Source organism: Schistocerca gregaria, chromosome 2 (assembly GCF_023897955.1).
Source record: "Schistocerca gregaria isolate iqSchGreg1 chromosome 2, iqSchGreg1.2, whole genome shotgun sequence".
Classification (NCBI taxonomy): Eukaryota; Metazoa; Arthropoda; class Insecta; order Orthoptera; family Acrididae; genus Schistocerca; species Schistocerca gregaria.
The window spans coordinates 847,454,193-847,464,215 of record NC_064921.1 but is presented as its reverse complement, the minus strand read 5'-3'; positions in this window follow the sequence as shown (position 1 = coordinate 847,464,215).

The following is a 10,023-nucleotide window of genomic DNA, read 5'->3' as shown; positions in this document are numbered from 1 at the left end:
GGTACGCCTTACAATCCAGTATCTGATTTCGGAATCTCTGTCTGACCATGATGTAATCTACCTGATATCTACCCGTATCACACTACCTTTTTCAAGTATACCTCCTCCTCTTGTGATTCTTGAACAGAGTACTCGCTGTTACTAGCTGAAACTTGTTACAGAACTCAATTAGTCTTTCTCCTCTCTCATTCCTTTTCAAAAGCTCATATTCTCCTGTTACCTTTTCTTCCACTCCTTCCCCTACAACTTCATTCCAGTCTCCCATGACTGTTAGATTTTCATATCCATTTACATACTATACTACCCTTTCAATATCCTCATAAACTTTCTCAGTCTCTTCATCTTCAGTTTGCGACGTCGCATGTATACTTGAACTACCGTTGTCGGTGTTGGTTTGCTGTCGATTCTGATAAGAATTTCCATTTCATTCAATGATGCCACACTTGTTTTATATTTTAACGCAGATTGTTTTGACTTTCTTCTTAGCAGTTACAGTCTTTCATTTCTCTTTCGATTTCTTAAAACTTTTCCAGCAGCCATGTCGATTTCGTATCCTACCCCCCCCCCCCCCCCCCCCCCAATTTATTTCACTCCTAAGTGACGTATACGGGGTCTTCGAATATTCCAAGTACAAACGTCTAGGACTTGCAGAGAGGAGTGAATACTTAATATTTTTAACAGGAACGCATGTCCGGAAACGTACCGTTTCCGTTCCGCGACGGTTTCATTTCAGATGCCCAACGCGTCCCGTCTCCTGGGGAAAACAGAAAAGTCTCAGAGTTTCTTGTCCTGGTATGCAATAGGGTAGACAGGACGACTTGTACTATGTCAGATGGTTATTGATGTCACTTAATGTATGCAGAGTTTAAGTAGACAGAGGAAGATCTGTTGGCACAGGTTCCTACCATGTACTAGAAATTGAAAAGACGTCAGGTGGTATGGAGAGTGCGTACCAGAACATGCTTTGTAGCTACAATGTCCGTAAAAACGTTGGTGGTCGCCACATCGAGCCGTGCTTGTAATGCATCAGTACTGCTCTGCACGTACAGTATGCTGTGTTCTTCTTTGTTTTTGAACAAACCATGTAATGTTTAATTAATACAACCAAATGTGCTTTAGCTATAAACTGATGTTTCGTTACGTTTCCTTTCCAGTTGTTACTTGATAATTGCACTGCCTCAGCTTAATTCAGTTCCTCAAGCAGACGTGGATGAGTCAAACATCTGAACTAAAGGAACTAAAGCCATCGTCGAACTCTCCTCTTCATGATTACTAAATTGTGATCTGAGTCTACGTATCTTCGTTGGTACGCCTTACAGTCTAATACCTGATTGCAGAATCTCTCTTTGACCATCATGCAATCCAGCTGGGACCTATCCATGTCTCTAGAACTTTCCCAAATATATCTACTCCTCTTGAGATTTTTGAACAGTGTATTCGTTTTTACTAAATGAAATTTATTGCAGCACTCATTCGGCCTCTTCTCTCATTCATACAACGAAACCCATATCCTCCGTAACTCATTCTCGTACTTCCTTCCCCAACTGCCGAGGTTCAATGACCCTTGACTATTAGATCACAATCTCCGTTTACATACCGAATTATTCGTGTAATTTTCTCATATACTTTCTCTACCTCTTCATCTTCTGCTTGTGATGATGGCGTTATTATTGCCTTCGATTTGCTGTTGATTCTGATAAGAACAACCCCATCACTGAACTGTTCACAGCATCTCACTCTCTGCCCTTCCTTCCTATTCATAATGAATCCTATTTCTTTTGTAACGTTTCCTGCTACTGTTGATGTTACCTTATACTCACCTGGCTAGAAATCTTTACCTTCTATCGACTTTACTTCACTGATTCACGTTTTGTCTAGACTGCGCTTTGGCATACCCCTTTTCAGGTTTTCTAGCTTCCCTACCAAGTTTAAACTGCTCAGATTCCATGTCCCATCTCGTAGAATATTATTATCCTGTCGTTGCTTATTCAATCTTTTTCTCATGGTCACCTCCCCGTTGGCAGCCTCCTCCCCGAATTGAATGGGGGACTATTTCGGAATCTTTTGCCAATGGAGAGATCATCATGATAATTTTGCAGTGACAGGGCACTCGTCCTGTGGATACACATTGTGTGTCTTTATTGCAGGTGTTTCCATTGCCTTCCCCATCCTCATGCCGTTGATCGTTGATTATCTTTCGCATTATAGAGGTGGTTTCAAACCCCAAGGGCAATTAGGTTGCCCTGAAATTGTGTCTACTTACTCTCCCCTCAGAGACAAGGCCATTGGCGGAACGAGGGTGACTTCTTATGCCGGAAATGTTCGGCCGCCAACGCTAATGACTTGCATTCAAAATTTAAGTTGTGGCTGGGATTGTAGCCGGAAGCCTGGTCGTTTCGATTACCAGTCGAAGATTTATTTCTTTTACTCCTACCAAGCGTAGTGTTTCAGTTGCATAATTTTTAAAACTTCATTCCATTTTTTCCCTCCCGTACAGCATTCGGCTTCATACGTCTCTTCTAAACTTGATTCCTTCTGTTGTATCTTCCCGGATTTCTATGCTTTTCGGATTGCTATTCCACATTCTACAACTCTCTGACCCATTTCTCTTTCGTTTCCTTTCAACTTTTGTGAATAGGCTGAGAATTTCTTCGTGCCGGCCGGAGTGGTCGTGCGGTTCTAGGCGCTACAGTCTGGAACCGCGAGACCGCTACGGTCGCAGCTTCGAATCCTGCCTCGGGCATGTATGTGTGTGATGTCCTTAGGTTAGTTAGGTTTAAGTAGTTCTAAGTTCTAGGGGACTGATGAACTGAGAAGTTGAGTCCCATAGTGCTCAGAGCCATTTGAACCATTTTTTTTCTTCATCGTCAGAAGGAAGCATTTTGTCCTGCAGGCTCATACGCAGAAACTCAACGACGCTGAGAACCGGAAAGCGATGTAAACGATAGCAGTTACTGACTCGTGATATTACATTGCCTCAAAAACCACTCACTTTTCATGGTTGCTTGGTTGACGGATTCGGCGGAGGGGACCAAACAGCAAAGTCATCAGTCCCATCGGATTAGGGAAGGATGGGGAAGGAAGCCGGCCGTGTCCTTTCACAGGAACTACCCCGTCACTTACACGAAGTGGTTTAGGGAAATCACGAAAAACATAAACCAGGATGGCCGGACGCGGGTTTGAACCGCCGTCCTCATGAACGCGAGTCCGGTGTGCTTACCACTGCGCCACCTCACTCAGTACTTTTTAGGTAGTTTAATTTTGTGTCTGATGAAAGTTTTTTTTTTGGGGGGGGGGTTGGGGGGAGAGGTTCACAAGTATTCAAATAGACTGACTTAGTTGTTAATTGTTATCATTACTAAGTTTGTGTTGGCTGCATTTTGAACACAAAAGCTGCCTTTTTTCTCCGTATCTCGTACATCCTTGTTTCGGATATATCCAGATTCACTCTTATACTGATGCAGCGAAGAATCCGACTTGTAGTGCATTTACAAAGTCTTAAGACTCTTTCTTTGTAGGCCGACTGCATTTTTCTAGTGACCCACGACTGAGTCTATGTGAACACCGGCGTATTTGTGTTAGTCGAGGGATTCCATCTGTGACTAACAGCAAGGGCTTAACACAGTTCACTGGGGCATGTGTCAAGTTACTCCTATATTATGTCGACAAATTTCCATCCAAAATAACATACGGCGTCGTGCCTACCCCTCGATCCACCACAGTGGTAAAAAATTGGGCTCGGGTTCGCAAAGCCGACTGTTCAGATTCCCGTCCGCGGTTTTAGATTTCCAGTGATCGATTAAGATGAATGCCGAGATGTTTCCTTTCAAAGAGCACGATCGATTTCCTTCCCCATCATTCGTCAATCTAAGTACGCGCTCCAATGACGTCGTCGTCGACCGGGCATTAAACCCTAATCTTCCTTTCTTTCTTTCGAACCAGTCAGAAATTTCCTCTAATATACCGTATGATACTATTTCTGTCAACTAGCATTGGTGTACATTAAGATGAGTTTGATGACAACAAAATGGCGAAGTATGCTGATTTATTTATTTATTTATTTATTTATGCTTTTATTTTACCTGGCAAGATTAGGGCCTTCAGGCCCTCTCTTACACCTAACCAGGCATACTCAGATTGAACGAGTTACAGTTTCTACATAACATTAAGGACATATAGCCTATTATGCAGTATTGATGTTAAAGAAAAAAATAGATATTATAACAGTAGTACAATGATAATTATAACAATAAAAAATAATTATAACAATCAATAATAATAATAATAATAATAATAATAGTAATAATAATAATAATAATGACTATGTATATGAAAGTAAACATACTTTTCTTTTCTGAATGTCAGTCCCATTGTTAGTTGGGAATTTTCTCGTTATGTTCTTGCAGCTTGTGAGTTATTCCATCGAGCAGAGACATAAAACGATAGAATGGGGTGAAAGAGATATATAAGAGGTAGATAGGTTAGAGGAAGAGAAATAGAACGGTAAAATTCGAAGCTATGATGGAGAGGAGAAAGAAAGAGATGGGAGAGGCACAAGATTGGTGGCTATACCGTCCCTAATATGTAAGTTTTGAGTTCCCTCTTGAATGTTGAGTAGTTCTGGATAAGACGCAGATCACAGGGAAGCGCGTTCCATAGTCGTATGGCTGAGATGGAGAATGACACGGAGAAAGATTTTGTGGTATGTAAAGGTACAGCCAAGATGAAGCGCAGATCCGAAGCGTTGTAAACCGACTGATTTCAGTGCTAGAGAAAGAGTGTTTGGCTTACATGGCTGGACACCCGTGGTGTGGAAATACATGGTGACAATTGTAATATGTCGTAATTACGGTTGGCTGTAGTGGGACCAGACACTCTACGACTCTATCTCTGGCCTTTTCCTTGTACACTATCTGCTCAAAAGTATACAATGTGAAATATACCATTGGATATCACAAGAGGAGGATCTGCCATTATAAAAAAATGACAGGAAGTGTAGAGTTGTCCGTGGAGAAGCAATAAGAGCTGAATGGGTCGGTCACGATAGGTCCATCACTTCGAACGGCGCTAGCTCTTTATTCCCATGAAGTAATGAGTGCAGTCGACAAAGGATCTCAGATCGATTCCATATTCCTAGATTTCCAGATGGCTTCTGAGACCGTTCCTCACAAGCGACTATTAACCAAATTGCGTGCATTATGAGTATCGTCTCAGTTGTTGTGACCCGATTCGTGATTTCCTCTCAGAGAGGTCACAGTTCGTAGTGATAGACGGTAACTCATCGAGCAGAACAGAAGTGATATGTGGCGTTCCGCGAGGTAGTGTCATGGCCCTCTGCTGTTCCTGACTTATAGAAATGATCTAGGTGATAATCTGAGCAGCCCCCTTGGTTTGTTTGCAGATGACGCTGTAATTAACCGTCTAGTAAAATCATCAGACTATCAATTCCAATTACAAAATGATCTAGAGAGAATTTCTGTATGGTGTTAAAAGTGGCAATTAGCACTAAACAAAGAAAAGTGTGAGGTCATCCACATGGGTACTAAAAGTAATCCGATAAATTTTGGGTATACGAAAAAACGCACAAATCTAAGAGCTGTCAAATAGATTAAATAGCTGAGAATTACAATTACGAGCAACTTAAATTGGGAAGACCACATAGATAATATTGTGGGGAAGGCGAAACAAACAATGCGCTTTGTTGGCAGAACACTTAGAAGATGCGAAAAACCCACAAAGGAAACAGCCTACATTACACTTGTCCGTCCTCTGCTGGAATATTGCTGCGCGGTATTGGACCCTTACCAGGTAGGATTGACGGAGGACATCGAAAAAGTGCAAGGAATGGTATCTCGTTTCGTTTTATCGTGCAATAGGGGTGAGGTTGTCACTGATATGATACGCGAGATGAGGTGGCAGTCACTGAAACAAAGGCGGTTTTCTTTGGGGCGAGATCTATTTACGAAATTTCAATGACCAACTTTCTCTTCCGAATTTTGTTGACACCCACCTACGTATGGAGAAATGATCATCATAATAAAATATAGAAATCAGAGCTGGAACGGCAAGATTTAGGTGTTCCTTTTTCCTGCGCGCCATTCGAGAGTGGAATGGTAGAGAAGTAGTATGAAAATGGTTTGATGAACCCTCTGCCAGGCACTTAATTGTGAATTGCAGAGTAACCATTTAGATGTAGATGTAGGTGTAGTTGTATTCACCGAATGTCACACGAGCAAGAAATCCATCAGGGCGATTTCGACACTTCTCAAGCTGCCCAAGTCGACAGCTGGTGGTGTGATTGTGAAGTGGGAACGCAAAGGAGCAACCATTGCTAAAGCAAACCCAGGCAGACCTTATCTACTGATGGTCAGGGACTGTCGAGTCGTCGAGTAGTGTGGAGGACAGCTGTAAAAATCGGGGGACGGAATCACTCGTGAGTCCCAAACTGCTGCTAGCAGTTCAGTTAGCATACTGACAGTACAAGGGAAGTTACTAATAGTGGGATGCAGCGGCTGAACAGCTCCTCATAAACCATACATTTCAGTAGTCAGTGACAAGCGGACTTGGAGTTGGTGTGAAGAGCGATGCCACCGGAAAGGAGTGGTGAATCATGCTATACCCTGTGGCAATTCGATGGAAGAGTTTGAATTTGGTGAATATCTGGAGTACGTTACCTGCCAACTTGTGTAGTGCCAATAGTCATGTACAGAGTAGGTGGCGGTACGATGTGGGAGTGTTTTCCAGCATAAGACGTTGCCCTCATTCTGCGAAAGGCTTCGCCAAAGACGGAAGAGGAGCGGGCAGAGGCTCAGGGCACTCTCTTCCCCTTGGGGCGGGAAAATGCCTGTAAAGGCGGAAGATAATCAATAATCAACGGCCTGAGGATGGCGAAGTTAGTGGAAACCACTGCATTAAAAACACGTAATGTGTATTCACAAGACATGTTGCCTGTAGCTGAGAAAGTGTCATGATGATCTCTCCATTGTGTAACGCGTCCTCTTATATTATTATGTTTTGCTATTGTTGTTGTTAGAAAAATCTTTATTCAGTCGGTCGTCGAAATTTTTAAATTATTGTGGATGTCGCGTAATAAATATTTCGCGTGAAGCGCTGTTGCGACACAGGCAAAGGTCAACTGTGGAAACTAAGTCACTGAATATTACAAATAATGTTATTACATAATACGGCCGACTGACCACATTAAATAAGAAGGCACGTACATTTGCGAATGAGTGGTCAAAATAAATAAATAAATAAACGTTAATACTGTGTAGGAAATATAGTTACGCTTGTACACACACAAAAATGTATGCGAACGAACGGGATAGAGGCACGTACATTTTGAGTGTAATCATCCCCCGTGGCCTGGATAAAAAGAATTACAGTTAAATGCATTTATTCATTTAGAACGTAAATGCGTGAACTTAGAAATTAAATGAAAAGAAAGACTGCAGGGTCTGAATGTCGCAGCAAATACATTGAAATTGACGGTAGCGGCCACAAAAGGAAAACGATGAACACATTCACGTACCTCTATTGTTGAGCAGAGTCGCCGTGAAGATCATCGCATCCATCCAAATTCTCTGCATACAATTAAAATAATAGTAATAATTTTCCTGAATTTCAGGAGCTGGGACTCATGGTAACACAAAAGACGAAATCGATATGCTTCAAAATCACTTTCATTATTTAACCCAATGTTATCAGTAAGAAAAATGGTTCAAATGGCTCTGAGCACTATGAGACTTAACATCTGAGGTCATCAGTCCCCTAGAACTTAGAACTACTTAAACCTAACTAACCTAAGGACATCACAAACATCCATGCCCGAGGCAGGATTCGAACCTGCGACCTGAGAGGTCACGCGGCTCCGGACTGAAGCGCCTAGACCGCACGGCCACACCGGCCGGCTATCAGTAAGAAATGGCACAACACTTCTTAACACTAGGACAGGATAACAGTGAAAGGTAACTTACTATAAAACTAATAAACGAAGACCGTAAAGCTTCTTTTGTTCAGCAAATGCTTTACGCATTAATCTCTGGTAGTTGAACTAGTGTCTATATATTCACAAATATAATCCCTTTACAATTAGAAAACGATTCCGTACTAGTTCCTCCCTCCCCCCATGAACCATGGATCTTGCCGTTGGTGGGGAGGCTTGCGTGCCTCAGCGATACAGATAGCCGTACCGTAGGTGCAACCACAACGGAGGGGCATCCCTTGAGAGGCCAGACAAACGTGTGGTTCCTGAAGAGGAGCAGCAGCCTTTTCAGTAATTGCAGGGGCAACAGTCTGGATGATTGACTGATCTGGTCTTGTAACAATAACCAAAACGGCCTTGCTGTGCTGGTACTGCGAACGGCTGAAAACAAGGGGAAACTACGGCCGTAATTTTTTCCGAGGGCATGCAGCTTTACTGTATGGATAAATGATGATGGCGTCCTCTTGGGTAAAATATTCCGGAAGTAAAATAGTCCCCCGTTCGGATCTCCGGGCGGGGACTACTCAAGAGGATGTCGTTATCAGGAGAAAGAAAACTGGCGTTCTACGGATCGGAGCGTGGAATGTCAGGTCCCTTAATCGGGCAGGTGGGATAGAAAATTTAAAAAGGGAAATGGATAGGTTAAAGTTAGATATAGTGGGAATTAGTGAAGTTCGGTGGCAGGAGGAACAAGACTTCTGGTCAGGTGACTACAGGGTTATAAACACAAAATCAAATAGGGGTAATGGAGGAGTAGGTTTAATAATGAATAGGAAAATAGGAATGCGGGTAAGCTACTACAAACAGCATAGTGAACGCATTATTGTGGCCAAGATAGATACGAAGCCCACACCTACTACAGTAGTACAAGTTTATATGCCAACTAGCTCTGCAGATGATGAAGAAATTGAAGAAATGTACGATGAGATAAAAGAAATTATTCAGGTAGTGAAGGGAGACGAAAATTTAATAGTCATGGGTGACTGGAATTCGACACTAGGAAAAGGGAGAGAAGGAAACGTAGTAGGTGAGTATGGATTGGGGCTAAGAAATGAAAGAAGAAGCCGCCTGGTAGAATTTTGCACAGAGCATAACTTAATCATAGCTAACACTTGGTTCAAAAATCATAAAAGAAGGTTGTATACATGGAACAATCCTGGAGATACTAAAAGGTATAAGATAGATTATATAATGGTAAGACAGAGATTTAGGAACCAGGTTTTAAATTGCAAGACATTTCCAGGGGCAGATGTGGACTCAGACCACAATCTATTGGTTATGAACTGTAGATTAAAAATGAAGAAATAGAAAAAAGGTGGAAATTTAAGGAGATGGGACCTGGATAAACTGACTAAACCAGAGGTTGTACAGAGTTTCAGGGAGAGCATAAGGGAGCAATTGACAGGAATGGGGGAAAGAAATACAGTATAAGAAGAATGGGTAGCTTTGAGGGATGAAGTAGTGAAGGCAGCAGAGGATCAAGTAGGTAAAAAGACGAGGGCTAGTAGAAATCCTTGGGTAACAGAAGAAATATTGAATTTAATTGATGAAAGGAGAAAATATAAAAATGCAGTAAATGAAACAGGCAAAAAGGAATACAGACGTCTCAAAAATGAGATCGACAGGAAGTGCAAAATGGCTAAGCAAGGATGGCTAGAGGACAAATGTAAGGATGTAGAGGCTTATCTCACTAGGGGTAAGATAGATACTGCCTACAGGATAATTAAAGAGACCTTTGGAGAAAAGAGGACCACGTGTATGAATATGAAAAGCTTTGATGGAAAGCCAGTTCTAAGCAAAGAAGGGAAAGCAGAAAGGTGGAAGGAGTATATAGAGGGTCTATACAAGAGCGATGTACTTGAGGACAATATTATGGAAATGGAAGAGGATGTAGATGAAGACGAAATGGGAGATACGATACTGCGTGTGGAGTTTGACAGAGCACTGAAAGACCTCAGTCGAAACAAGGCCCCCGGAGTAGACAACATTCCATTGGAACTACTGACGGCCTTGGGAGAGCCAGTCATGACAAAACTCGA